Below are 15204 nucleotides of genomic sequence, written 5' to 3'. Positions count from 1 at the left end.
ATTTCTTAATTGCTAATGCTTTCAAGGTTGGGAAAGCCGATCCAACTCTTTTCACTAAGACTTGTGACGGTGATCTTTTTGTGTGCCAAATTTATGTCGATGACATAATATTTGGTTCTACTAATAAAAAGTCTTGTGAAGAGTTTAGCAGGGTGATGACGCAGAAATTCGAGATGTCGATGATGGGCGAGTTGAACTACTTTCTTGGGTTCCAAGTGAAGCAACTCAAGGATGGCACCTTCATCTCTCAAACGAAGTACACGCAAGACTTGCTGAAGCGGTTTGGGGTGAAGGACGCCAAGCCCGCAAAGACTCCAATGGGGACCGACGGACACACCGACCTCAACAAAGGAGGTAAGTCCATTGATCAAAAGGCATACCGGTCAATGATAGGGTCTTTACTTTATTTATGTGCTAGTAGATCGGATATTATGCTGAGCGTATGCATGTGTGCTAGATTTCAATCCGATCCTAAGGAATGTCACTTAGTGGCAGTAAAGCGAATCCTTAGATATTTAGTTGCTACGCCTTGCTTCGGGCTCTGGTATCCAAAGGGGTCTACCTTTGACTTGATTGGATATTCAGACTCCGACTATGCTGGATGTAAGGTCGATAGGAAGAGTACATCGGGGACGTGCCAATTCTTAGGAAGGTCCCTGGTGTCATGGAATTCTAAGAAACAAACCTCCGTTGCCCTATCCACCACTGAGGCCGAGTACGTTGCCGCAGGACAGTGTTGCGCGCAACTACTTTGGATGAGGCAAACCCTCAGGGACTTTGGCTACAATCTGAGCAAAGTCCCACTCCTATGTGATAATGAGAGTGCTATCCGCATGGCGGAAAATCCTGTTGAGCACAGCCGCACAAAGCACATAGACATCCAGCATCACTTTTTGAGAGACCACCAGCAAAAGGGGGATATCGAAGTGTTTCATGTTAGCACCGAGAACCAGCTAGCCGATATCTTTACCAAGCCTCTAGATGAGAAGACCTTTTGCAGGCTGTGTAGTGAGCTAAATGTCTTAGATTCGCGGAACGTGGATTGAATTGTAGCATACATGTGTTTATGCCTTTGATCATGTTCCTTATGCATTTTGTTGCTTAATAATGGTGCTCAAGTTGTACAAACACTCCCTGGACCTCACAAGTCCGTTGCAAAGTGATGCACATGTTTAGGGGGAGATGTGTTACAACTTGACCCTTTGAGACTGACCATGTGCTTGAGTTTGCTTGATTTAGTCTTAAAGGAGGATTGAAAGCGAAAAGGTGGACTTGGACCATGAAAGACTTCCACTGCACTCCGATGAGAGGGTAACTTATTCCAAGTTCATCTCATGTACTCTCATTGCCTTTGTATTCTTATTGAAGATTTTGGTGAGGCAATGGGATTCTGGTGCCAAGATTAATCCTGTTTTGGTGCTTGATGCCAAAGGGGGAGAAAATAAAGGCCAAAGCGATAAATGGATCAGCTACCACTTGAGAGATTTTGAAAATAGTAGAATAGAGCTTTTGGTTTGTCAAAACTCTTTTATTGTCACTCTTGTCAAAAGTTGGCTTCTTGTGGGGAGAAATGTTGATTATGGGAAACCTTTTGGTTTGTCAAAACTCTTTTATTGTCACTCTTGTCAAAAGTTGGCTTCTTGTGGGGAGAAATGTTGATTATGGGAAAAAGGGGAGTTTTTGAAATCTTGAATCAATTTCTCTTGGAATGACTCTCTTTATGTCTTAACATGTGTGTTTGACCTAGAGATAGAAATTTGAGTTTGATTTGCAAAAACAAACCAAGTGGTGGCAAAGAGTGATCCATATATGTCAAATTTGAATCAAAACAATTTGAGTTCTTATTTGAATTGATTTTGTATTTGTTCTACTTGCTTTATATTGTGTTGGCATAAATCACCAAAAAGGGGGAGATTGAAAGGGAAATGTGCCCTTGGGCCATTTCTTAGTATTTTAGTGATTTAGTGTCCAACACAAGTGCCTAAGTGTAAAATGGTGAACAAAGTACAAATCAAGGATAAAGGTATGTTTCTCAGACTTAGTACATTGTTTTAGAGACTAATGTATTGTGTCTAAGTGCTGGAAACAGGAAAAATCGAATTGGAAATGAGATGGCCTAGTTCAGCCAAAGTCTGTGTCCGGTGCGCCAGGCTGGCTCGAGCGAACTGGCCGCTCTCGGGAATTCACCGGCGACGTACGGCTATAATTCACCGGACTGTCCGGTGTACACCGGACTGTCCGGTGAGCCAACGGTCGGCCGGGCCAACGGTCGGCCGCGCGATCTGCGCGGGACACGTGGCTGAGCCAACGGCTAGGAGGGGGCACCGGACTGTCCGGTGTGCACCGGACATGTCCGGTGCGCCAACGGCTCTCTGGCTGCCAACGGTCGGCTGCGCCATTTAAGGAAAGAAATCGGGCACCGGACAGTGTCCGGTGTGCACCGGACTGTCCGGTGCGCCACGCGACAGAAGGCAAGAATTGCCTTCCCAGATTGCTCTCAACGGCTCCTAGCTGCCTTGGGGCTATAAAAGGGACCCCTAGGCGCATGGAGGAGGACAATTAAGCACCCTTTGAGCACTATTGATCACTCACACATCATTCTTGCGCACTTGTTTGACATTCTAGCGATTTGAGCTCCGTTCTAGTGTGCTAGCCATTTGAGCTTAAGTCTGGGTTCTGTGTGTGCGTATTTGCTGTGATCTTTGTGACTTGTGTGAGTTGCTAATCTCTCCCTTACTCCGTGCTTCTTTGTGAACATCTTTGTAAGGGCGAGAGACTCCAAGTTGTGGAGATTCCTCGCGAACGGGATTAAGAAAAGCAAAGCAAAACACCGTGGTATTCAAGTGGGTCTTTGGACCGCTTGAGAGGGGTTGATTGCAACCCTCATCCGTTGGGACGCCACAACGTGGAGTAGGCAAGCGTTGGTCTTGGCCGAACCACGGGATAACCACCGTGCCATCTCTGTGATTGATATCTTTGTGGTTATTGTGTTTTTATTGAGACTCCTCTCCAGCCACTTGGTGATTATTGTGCTAACACTTAACCAAGTTTTGTGGCTTAAGTTTTAAGTTTTACAGGATCACCTATTCACCCCCCCTCTAGGTGCTCTCACCACTGCACTCCGGTATTAGTGTACTAACCTCCAAGTTCATTCTTAAGCTCCTATTGCCTTTTTGCTCTTAATTAACATTTTTGGTGAGGCAATGGGGTTAAAGGGCCAATAATGATCCCGTTTTGGTGCTTAATGCCAAAGGGGGGAGAAATTAAGGCCAAAGCAAATGGATCAGCTACCACTTAAGAATTTTGAAAATAGTAGAGTTAGAACTTTTGATTTGTCAAAATACTCTTATTGTCAAAATTTGGTCTCTTGTGGGGAGAAGTTATGATTATGGGAAAAGGGGGAGTTTTTGGATCTTGATCATTTTTACTCTTGGATTATCTCTCTTAATGGCCAAACAAGTGAGTTTGACTTAGAAATAGGAAAATGAATTTGATTTGCAAAAACAAACCAAGTGGTGGCAAAGAATGATCCAAATATGCCAAATTTGAGTCAAAAACAATTTGGTTTTCAATTTGAATCAATATTGCATGTTTTGCATTTGTCTTTTGATGTGTTGGCATAAATCACCAAAAAGGGGGAGATTGAAAGGGAAATGTGCCCTTGGGCCATTTCTATATTGTTTTGGTGATTAAGTGCCCAACGCAGATTTTCCAAGTGTTAAATTGTGCCAAAGATTGAAGAAGTGCAAATCATGTAACAAGGTACGTTTCTAGACTTAGTACATTGATTTGGGTACTAATGTATTGTGTCTAAGTGATAGAAACAGGAGAAAATAGATTGGAAGAGAGTTGGCTGTGTGAAAGCACCTAGAGGGGGGGTAAATAGGTGATCCTGTAAAAACTTAAGACTTAAAGCCACAAAACTTGATTAAGTGTTAGCACAATGAAATCAAGTGGCTAAGGACCGAGCTCTTGTGAAACACAATAGTCACAGTGACAACGAGCACAAGAGACACGATGGTTTATCCTGTGGTTCGGCCAAGTACAACACTTGCCTACTCCACGTTGTGGCGTCCCAATGGACGAGGGTTGCACTCAACCCAATGGACGAGGGTTGCACTCAACCCCTTTCAAGTGATCCAAAGATCCACTTGAATACCACGATGTTTTTCTTTCTTTTACTATATCCCGTTTGCGAGGAATCTCCACAACTTGGAGCCTCTCGCCCTTACAAATGATGATCACAAAGAAGCACGGATGTAAGGGAGGGTAAAGCAACACACACAAGTCTCAAAAGCAACAGCACAAACACGCACACTAGTCACAACTTGAGCTCAAGTTCACACACGGAGTTCTCAACTCAAGAGGAGCTCAAATTGCTATCACAAAGAATCAAATGCGCTAGAATGAAGTCTTGGTGCTTAGAGATGATCAAAGAATGCTTTTCTATCTCCTCCATGCGCCTAGGGGTCCCTTTTATAGCCCCAAGGTAGCTAGGAGCCGTTGAAGGCATTCCAGGAAGGCAATTCTTGCCTTCTGTCGGGTGGCGCACTGGACAGTCCGGTGCACCACCGGACATCCCCTGTTCGCTGTCCGGTGCAGATCGCCTTCCAAACTTGGCGCAACCGACCGTTGAAGATTTGGAGCCGTTGGCGCACCGGACACTGTCCGGTGCACACCGGACGGTCCGGTGCCCCCATCAGATCGTTGGCTCGGCCACGCGTCACGCGCGGATTGCGCGGTCGACCGTTGGCTCACCGGACAGTCCGGTGCACCACCAGACAGTCCGATGAATTTTAGTCGTACGCCGTCGACGAATTCCCAAGAGCGGCCAGTTGACCAGACGCCAGCCTGGCGCACCGAACACTGTCCGGTGCACCCAGACTGCGTAGAGTCTTGGCTACTCCAGCCAAGTCTTTTTCCTTTTGTATTTTCTCTGATTCTAGCACTTAGACAAATATGTTAGTACACAAAAACCAATGTACTAAGTCTAGAATCATACCTTGTACCTTGCTTTTCACTTCTTGAGTCTTTGGCACAATTTAACACTTAAACCATTTGTGTTGGGCACTTAATCACCAAAATACTTAGAAATGGCCCAAGGGCACATTTCCCTTTCAATCTCCCCCTTTTTGGTGATTTATGCCAACACAACAAAAAGCAACACACAGAAGTGCAACATCAATGCAAATGAGAACAAGATTTGTTTTTGATTCAAATTTGGCATATTTGGATCATTCTTTACCACCACTTGGTTTGTTTTTGCAAATCAAATTCAATTTCCTATCTCTAAGTCAAACACACTTGTTGAGGCATAAAGAGAGGTATTCCAAGAGAAATTGATCAAAGATTCAAAAAGTCCCCGTTTTTCCCATAATCAAACATTCTCCCCACAAGAGACCAACTTTTGACAATAAGAGACACTAAGAGAATTTTGACAAAACAAAAGTTCTAACTCTACTATTTTCAAAATTCTCAAGTGGTAGCTGATCCATTTCTTGCTTTGGCCTTAATTTCTCCCCCTTTGGCACCAAGCACCAAAACGGGACCATTTTTGGCCCTTTAACCTCATTGCCTCACCAAAATTGTCAATTAAGAGCAAAACGGCAATAAGAGCAAGGAGATGAACTTGGAGTAAATTACCCTCTCATCGGAGTGCAGTGGAAGTCTTTCATGGTCCAAGTCCACCTTTCCCTTTCAATCCACTTTTGAGACTAAAACAAGTAAACTCAAACACAAGGTTAGTCTCAAAGTGTCAAGTTGTAGCATGCCTCCCCCTAAATAAGTGCATCACTTGCAAATGGACTTGTGAGGTCCGGGGATCATGTGTACAACTTGAGCACCATAAATAAGCAACAATATGCATAAAGGAACATGATCAAAGGCATAAACACATGTATGCTATAGATCAATGCAAGTTACGCGAATCTAAGACATTTAGCTCACTACGCAGCCTGCAAAAGGTTGACTCATCTAGAGGCTTGGTAAAGATATCGGCTAGCGGGTTCTCGGTGCTAACATAAAACACTTCGATATCTCCCTTTTGCTGGTGGTCTCTCAAAAAGTGATGCCGGATGTCTATGTGCTTTGTGCGGCTGTGTTCAACAGGATTGTCCGCCATGCGGATTGCACTCTCATTATCACATAGGAGTGGGACTTTGCTCAGATTGTAGCCAAAGTCCTGGAGGGTTTGCCTCATCCAGAGTAGTTGCACGCAACACTGTCCCCTGCGTCAACATACTCGGCCTCAGCGGTGGATAGGGCAACGGAAGTTTGTTTCTTAGAACTCCAAGACACCAGGGACCTTCCTAAGAATTGGCACGTCCCTGATGTACTCTTCCTATCAACCTTGCATCCAGCATAATCGGAGTCTAAATATCCAATCAAGTCAAAAGTTGACCCCTTTGGATACCAGATCCCGAAGCAAGGCGTAGCGACTAAATATCTAAGAATTCGCTTAACGGCCACAAGATGGCACTCCCTTGGATTGGATTGAAATCTAGCACACATGCATACGCTTAGCATAATAACCGGTCTACTAGCACATAAATAAAGCAAAGAACCTATCATAGACCGGTATGCCTTTTGATCAACGGACTTACCTCCTTTGTTGAGGTCGACATGTCCGTCGGTTCCCATTGGAGTCTTTGCGGGCTTGGCGTCCTTCATCCCAAACCGCTTGATCAAGTCTTGTGTGTACTTCGTTTGAGAGATGAAGGTGCCATCCTTGAGTTGTGTAACGCCCCGAATTTTGCAGTTGAATTTTTTCTTTTCTTTACTCGCCAAAATTCGGGCGTTACCTTTCCCTTTTCTTTTTCCCTTCGCTAAACCTTGACCTTTTCCAAAGTTCTAAGCGGGATTCGGTTTGGAATTCCCGTGTAAGAAAAACCCTAAATACTTTATGTTGTTTGATGCACCATGCCGAACCTTGCATTTCTTTTGATTGCTTTGAAAGCGCAATTGCATTCATGTAGAAAGATCGGATTTCGAAAATGTGGAGAAGATCTTTTCTTTCTTTTTTTTCTCCCTCTCTTTTTCTCTCCTCTTTTTCTCTCTCTCCCGCGCCGTGGGCCGACCCCGGCCGGCCCAGCCGCCCCTGGCGCCCCCCCCCTTGGGCCCAATAGGCCCATGCCGCCCCCACCTCCCCTTTTTCCCCAAACCCTCTCCCTCTCCCTCTCATTTTTTTTCCCTCTCTCATTCTCTCCCTAGCCGCCGCCCCTACCCGCCCCCTGCCCTAGCGCCGCCCCTACCCTAGGCCGCCGCGCCGCCCCCTGCCGCCGGCCGCCCCTCGCCGTCGATCCCCGCCGGTGAGCCCCCTCCCCCTCCTCCCTCTCCTCCCTCCCCTCTTCTCTCCCCACCCCCGCGCGCCCCCTGGCCGCGCCGGCAGCCGCCCCAGCCCCGCCGTGGCCCCTGGCCGCCGCTGGCCGGCCCTCGGCCGCGCCCAGCCGCGCCCCGCCCGGCCGCCGCTGGCCCGCCCCGGCCGCCTGGCCCCCTGGCCGCGCCCCCCTGTCCCGGGCCGGTTCAGCCGGCCTCGGCCCCGGCTCAACCGCCCCCGGCCCCAGCTCGGCCGCCCCCCGCGCTCGGCCGCCCCAGCTCGGCCGCCTGCCCCCGGGCCGGTTCAACCGCCCCTAGGGCCGGTTCAACCGCCCCCCCCCCCCTCTGTTTTTTTTTATTATTTTTTTTATTTTATTTTATTTACTTTCTGTGATCATAATTACTGTATTTTAAGTAGGCTAATCACTGTTCATGCTATGGGAAAATAGGAAGTTTAATTTAAAATTCCGTTATGTTATTGATTCACGTAGTTAATTGTTTACCCTGTGCAATGTTGATCAACTAAAAGTGATTAGGTTTCCATCAGTATATATAAATATATATAACAGAATTATTTTGTTAAAAACCAATTGTGTCATTAGTGCATAAGATTTAACCCCCTACGAGACCTTTCCCGTTTCTTTCTAACCATAACAAATGCGTTATCGAATGTCATACTTGGTGCATATTCACTTTATTTGTTATCTTGTATGGTGTACTGTTCTTTTGTATTAAATATGTGGATGGATGTATGTATGTTTGCGCTCGCATAGAGAACGATCCGGTCGAAGAGCCCGAGGAATTCGCAGGAGAAGCCCCTGAGCAGCAGTCGGTTGGTGGAGGCAAGTGTCCTTTGACCTATCTCTGTCCTATTCATTCTTTAATTCACCTCCCGCATTACACATTTATACCTAAGGATTGACTAGCTTTTGTTATCCATGTCCTTGTTTACCTATTTGGGTCGGATTATTACTACTTAGTCTGATGCTATTGCTCAACTCTAATCAATGAACATGATGTGATTATCTATGATACGCTGTTTTCCCGTTCTTCTTTATGATTATACTTGTGGTTTTCAAGGGGACTCGAGCGGTTTCTCGAGTGCCTCTCCGTAAGGACCTGTTCTATGGATGACCGCCCGGGAAAACAGTGCAACCATGAGGGTGGAATGGGGTGCCCTTAGCTGAATAATTAGAGGATCCGGGATGTAGTTCACTTAGCCGTCGTGCCGTCAATGGGGCTCGGTGTATGCGGCTCGCTCTGCCAAGTTTGGGTTCGCCCCTTGGGGAGGAGTGCGGTGCATTTAGGAAACCTAACGGGTGGCTACAGCCCCGGGGAATCTTTGTAAAGGCTACGTAGTGAAACCCTGCCTATTCACCTTGGTAGTGTTTAAGGGTTTGATCGGCCCGAGGCAAGAGGGAATCACGGCTTGTGGGTAAAGTGCACAACCTCTGCAGAGTGTTATGAAACTGATATATCAGCCGTGCTCACGGTTATGAGCGGCCAAGGGAGCTCCAGAGATTAGTGATACTTGATCAGAGACATTGTGGTACAGGTGGCAATGAGATTGATGGTTCTGGTTATGATTATGGTATTGGTAAGTGGTATTCTTTCCGTTTGGAAAGGGTACATCGGGTTAATAACTTGGGTTAATGCTAAAACTTGGCTTTCTACTAGTAAATAATAATCTGACCAACTAAAAGCAACTGCTTGACTTATCCCCACATAAAGCTAGTCCACTACAGCCAAACAGGATACTTGCTGAGTATGTTGATGTGTACTCACCCTTGCTCTACACACCAAACCCCCCCCCCCCCCCAGGTTGTCAGCATTGCAACCACTGCTCAGGCGAAGATGAAGCTGTGGAAGGAGACTTCCAGGAGTTCCAAGATTACGACGAGTTCTAGGTGTGGGTTAGCGGCAACCCCCAGTCGGCTGCCTGTGAAGGCCGCGTTATCTACGTTTCTTTTCCGCACTTTGATTTATTGTAAGAACTATATGGACGTCTCAGACGTATGATGTAATCGACTATTTCCCTTATTAATACTATTTTGAGCACTGTGTGATGATGTCCATATTATGTAACTGCTGTGTACGTGAATAACTGATCCTGGCACGTACATGGTTCGCATTCGGTTTGCCTTCTAAAAACCGGGTGTGACATAAGTGGTATCAGAGCCGTGCTGACTGTAGGACCGCTAACCTAGAGTAGAATGGTCGTTCTAAGGATTATAGACCTCTGTCCCTACCTTGACTTTGATATCTCTTCAAAAGTTGGTCCTACCGACTAAACCTATGTTCTACTATATATTATACCTTGCTAAAAAAATTGTGTTTCATTCTAATCCTTCATTTACTTGTGGTTCATTACTTGCTGGTCATATTAATTCTGTTCTCACCCTTTTGCTTGCGATGTCTTTTGTAGATGGCTCGACTTAGACACACTGCACGAAAGTCAGTCATCCCCTTCTTACCCTCCCGCCTTGCTGAGCGTCCGCTTCGCCGTCCTGTGGCCGGACAGTCCAGCCACTTGGAGAGACTACACCACCGCCTGCGTGAGGAACAGGAGCGTCGACGACAGGAGCAGTAGAGCTCTTCCTTCTCGCTCCACCAGGAGATAGAGTCTGTGAGGAGCTGCTCTCCTGTGCTTCCTCTGGAGGCGCCCCCTGCACCACCACTGGGCGTCCCAGCTTCTGGAGTAGCTGCTGGAGGAGACCCAGACGACGGAGATGGCGATGACAGCTCGAGCCACGACACCGACTTCTCTGCTAACCCTGAGCCGGAAGGATGGGTTGCTCGACCCATCACTCGCGACGCTGCTCGCGGGTGTCACTTCCACGATGCGCTCGACACCCTGCTACGTCGGGCATTTGACCGGCATACTTGGTCCGTCGAGTATCGCTGTGTGGTCTACCAGCACAGTCGCGGGGTCTACCCGGACCGCTGGGAGGCGACTTGCTTGGTGCGCTGCCCGGAGAACAGTCTCCAGGGTGCAGAGGCTTGCTCAGAGCACTATTCTATCTCTGAACGGGACTCAGCTAAGGCAGCCATGCAAGATGCTGCACGGCGTGCGCTTTCGCACTACTGCTCGGTTTTCGGTGGGGCAGCTGACGGTCTTGACCTGAAGTATTACCCCCGCCGTTCATCTGGCAGCACAGGAGGCGTGATTGTCTCACCTGTCGGTGAGGGCAATCCTAGGTTGAGCAGCACAGTCAACCTAGCCGCCGTGCTAAACACGGAGCTGGACCATGCATTAGACGAGCTGAGTAGGGCTCGTGCTGAGATCGCCCTGCTGCGGGCTGAGCGCGCGGAACGCCGTTATTTGGATGGTGGTTCCCCCGCTCCCGTTGGGACTCAGCACCCGTACCGCTCACCTCAGCGTGGACACCAGTCTTATGGCAATCCCGACTGCAAGACCAAGATAAATCTAGAACCATAGATCGCTAGAGTTGGATCTTGTAATTAATACGAAATATATATACATAGAAGCTTCAGTCTTAGTGTTAGTCTCGCTCTTAGTTAGTCTTAGTTAGACAGGGTAGTTTGCTATATCCTGTGCATTTATGTTTGTCATGATGAACTATGATTGGTTTGGATCTTTGTAATGATTGTCACCAGAGTGTGGGTATCCCCTGCATTTTGGTTTACATACTATGTCAATAAAGTTAGTTATATAGTTGGGAAAACTTTTATTCCACTTTCCTCTTTATCTGAGAAGCTGTGTGGTCTGTGTTGGAGATCAGTGAAGATGCTCATCTGTTCAGTGCTGTTGAAGAATTCTATTCTCTTTTCTTATGCTGCAAGCTTTGCCAGATCAGTTCTGATGTGTGGTTGCGTTCTGCAGATGTCAGAGAACAGGCGCAGAGGAGGAAGGCGTGCTCAGCAGGAGCGAGCCGCTCAACAGGAAGAGGTGCCTCAGCAGCAGCACCTGCCGCCCCCGCCCCCGATGTCCATTGAGCAGATGTTTCTGATGCAGACTCAGGCAGTTCAAGCCATCGGTCAGACTCTGGCCGCTATTCAGCAGCAGCAGCAGCAGCAGGCTCCACCCCAGCCTCAGATGCCTCAGATGCCTAGAGATAAGCGTGCTGAATTCATGAGAGGTCATCCACCAACGTTCGCTCATTCTTCTGACCCCATGGATGCTGAAGATTGGCTGCGCACTGTGGAGCGGGAGTTGCATACCGCTCAGTGCGATGACAGGGAGAAAGTCTTGTATGGTCCCCGTCTGTTGAGAGGAGCAGCCCAATCGTGGTGGGAGTCTTACCTCGCCACCCATGCCAACCCCGACACCATCACCTGGGAAGAGTTCAGAGGTAGCTTTCGTCAGTACCATGTGCCTGCAGGTCTGATGACAGTGAAGAAGGAGGAGTTCCTGGCCCTTAAGCAAGGGTCATCGTCTGTCAGTGAGTATCGGGACAGGTTTCTGCAGTTGTCTCGCTACGCTCCCGAAGATGTCAACACCGACGCCAAGCGACAATACCGTTTTCTGAGAGGCTTGGTTGACCCTCTGCAGTATCAGCTGATGAATCACACCTTCCCGACATTCCAGCACCTGATTGATAGAGCGATCATGACAGAGAGAAAGCGCAAGGAGATGGAAGATCGTAAGCGCAAGATCAGTGGACCCCAGCCTGGAAGCAGCAGTCGTCCTCGTTTCTCAGGCAATCAACCTCAGCAGTTCAGGCAGAACCAGCGTCCACCTCAGCAGCATCAGCAGCGTCAGCAGTATCAGCAGTTCCAAAGGCAGTATCCTCAGCATCAGTACCAGAACCGTCAGAGCAATCAGTCAGGAGGAGGTCAGTTTCAGAGGCAGAATCAGCAGACACCTCGCCTTCCTGCCCCAGCAAATCAGCAGAACAGTCAGGCAGCACCAGCTCAAGTTGGAAACAGGGCATGTTTCCACTGTGGAGAGCAGGGCCACTGGGTGATGCAATGTCCGAAGAAGGCAGCCCAGCAGCAGTCAGGCCCCAATGCCCCAGCAAAGCAGAATGTGCCTCAGCCTGGAGCAGGCAATCGCTCTCAGCCGCGCTATAATCATGGAAGACTGAATCACTTGGAGGCTGAAGCAGTTCAGGAGACCCCCGGCATGATAGTAGGTATGTTCCCAGTCGACTCCCATATTGCAGAAGTGTTATTTGATACTGGAGCAACACATTCTTTCATTACTGCATCATGGGTAGAAGCACATAATCTTCCAATTACTACCATGTCAACCCCTATTCAAATTGACTCAGCCGGTGGTAGAATTCGAGCTGATAGCATTTGTTTAAATGTAAGTGTGGAAATAAGGGGGATAGCGTTTCCCGCCAACCTTATAGTAATGGGTACTCAGGGAATAGATGTCATCCTAGGGATGAATTGGTTAGATAAGTATCAGGCAGTTATCAGTTGTGATAAAAGGACAATCAAGTTGGTGTCCCCACTAGGAGAGGAAGTGGTGACCGAGTTAGTCCCGCCTGAGCCAAAGAAAGGAAGTTGTTATCAGATGGCTGTCGATAGCAGTGAAGCAGACCCAATTGAGAGTATCAAGGTTGTGTCTGAATTCCCAGATGTGTTTCCAAAGGATTTACCGGGTATGCCGCCAGAGCGGAAAGTTGAATTTGCTATAGAGCTTCTTCCTGGAACCGCCCCCATCTCTAAGAGAGCTTACAGAATATCTGGACCAGAGTTGGTTGAGCTTAAGAAGCAGATTGATGAGCTGTCAGAGAAAGGTTACATCCGGCCAAGCACCTCGCCTTGGGCCGCCCCTGTCTTGTTTGTGGAGAAGAAAGATGGCACCAAGAGGATGTGTATCGATTATCGAGCTTTGAATGAGGTCACGATCAAGAACAAGTATCCTTTGCCCAGAATAGAAGATCTGTTCGACCAGTTGAGAGGAGCCAGTGTGTTCTCCAAGATCGATCTGAGGTCAGGTTATCATCAGCTCAGGATCCGACCTTCGGACATTCCGAAGACGGCATTCATTACCAAGTATGGTTTATATGAGTTCACAGTGATGTCTTTTGGTTTGACCAATGCGCCCGCATTCTTTATGAACTTGATGAACAGTGTATTCATGGATTATCTTGATAAGTTCGTGGTGGTATTCATTGATGACATTCTGGTTTATTCTCAAAGTGAAGAAGAGCATGCAGATCATTTGACGATGGTATTGCAGAGATTGCGAGAGCACCAGTTGTATGCAAAGTTGAGCAAATGTGAGTTCTGGATCAGTGAAGTCCTGTTCTTGGGTCACATAATCAACAAAGAAGGATTGGCTGTGGATCCGAAGAAAGTGGCAGACATTCTAAACTGGAAAGCGCCAACGGATGCTCGAGGAATCAAGAGCTTCATTGGAATGGCCGGATATTATCGGCGATTCATTGAAGGGTTTTCGAAGATTGCGAAACCAATGACAGCGTTGCTAGGCAACAAGGTTGAGTTCAAGTGGACCCAGAAATGCCAAGAGGCCTTTGAAGCGCTGAAAGAGAAGTTGACAACAGCGCCTGTCCTAGTCTTGCCTGATGTGCACAAGCCCTTCTCTGTGTATTGTGATGCTTGTTACACAGGTTTGGGATGCGTGTTGATGCAAGAGGGAAGAGTTGTGGCTTACTCGTCCCGACAGCTGAAGGTTCATGAGAAGAACTACCCAATCCATGATCTAGAGTTGGCAGCAGTGGTTCACGCACTGAAGACATGGAGGCACTATCTGTATGGACAGAAATGCGATGTTTACACAGACCACAAGAGTCTGAAGTACATATTCACTCAGTCAGAATTGAACATGAGGCAACGAAGATGGTTAGAATTGATCAAAGACTATGAGTTGGAGATTCATTACCATCCAGGAAAAGCGAACGTAGTGGCAGATGCTTTGAGCAGAAAGAGTCAAGTCAATCTGATGGTCGCTCGTCCGATGCCCTATGAGTTGGCCAAAGAGTTTGACAGGTTGAGTCTCGGGTTTCTGAACAATTCGCGAGGAGTCACAGTTGAATTGGAACCTACCTTGGAGCGCGAAATCAAAGAAGCGCAGAAAAATGATGAGAAGATCAGTGAGATTCGGCGATTGATTCTAGATGGCAGAGGCAAAGACTTTCGAGAAGATGCAGAAGGTGTGGTATGGTTCAAAGACCGCTTGTGTGTTCCCAATGTCCAGTCTATTCGGGAGTTGATTCTTAAGGAAGCTCATGAGACAGCTTATTCGATTCACCCTGGCAGTGAGAAGATGTATCAGGATCTGAAGAAGAAATTCTGGTGGTACGGAATGAAAAGAGAAATCGCAGAGCATGTGGCTATGTGCGATAGTTGCCGAAGAATTAAGGCAGAACACCAGAGACCAGCTGGATTGTTGCAACCGTTGCAGATCCCTCAGTGGAAATGGGATGAAATTGGTATGGATTTCATAGTCGGATTGCCTCGCACCCGAGCCGGCTACGATTCCATTTGGGTAGTAGTGGACCGTTTGACCAAGTCAGCCCACTTCATACCTGTCAAGACCAACTACAACAGTGCAGTATTGGCAGAATTGTATATGTCTCGGATCGTTAGTCTTCATGGTGTGCCAAAGAAGATAGTGTCAGACAGAGGAACGCAGTTCACCTCTCATTTCTGGCAGCAGTTGCATGAAGCCTTGGGCACGCATCTGAATTTCAGTTCAGCTTATCACCCGCAGACAGATGGTCAGACTGAAAGAACCAATCAAATTCTTGAAGATATGTTGAGAGCCTGTGCGTTGCAAGATCAGTCCGGATGGGACAAGCGATTGCCTTATGCGGAGTTTTCCTATAACAACAGTTACCAGGCCAGTTTGAAGATGTCACCGTTTCAAGCGCTGTATGGAAGGAGTTGCAGAACTCCGTTGCAATGGTATCAGCCTGGAGAGAAGCAGGTGTTTGGGCCAGATATTTTGCT

The sequence above is a fragment of the Zea mays genome, chromosome 5 (assembly GCF_902167145.1).
Source record: "Zea mays cultivar B73 chromosome 5, Zm-B73-REFERENCE-NAM-5.0, whole genome shotgun sequence".
In the NCBI taxonomy this organism is placed as follows: Eukaryota; Viridiplantae; Streptophyta; class Magnoliopsida; order Poales; family Poaceae; genus Zea; species Zea mays.
The sequence above is the reverse complement of the archived record's forward strand: the minus strand, read 5'-3'. Positions refer to the sequence as shown.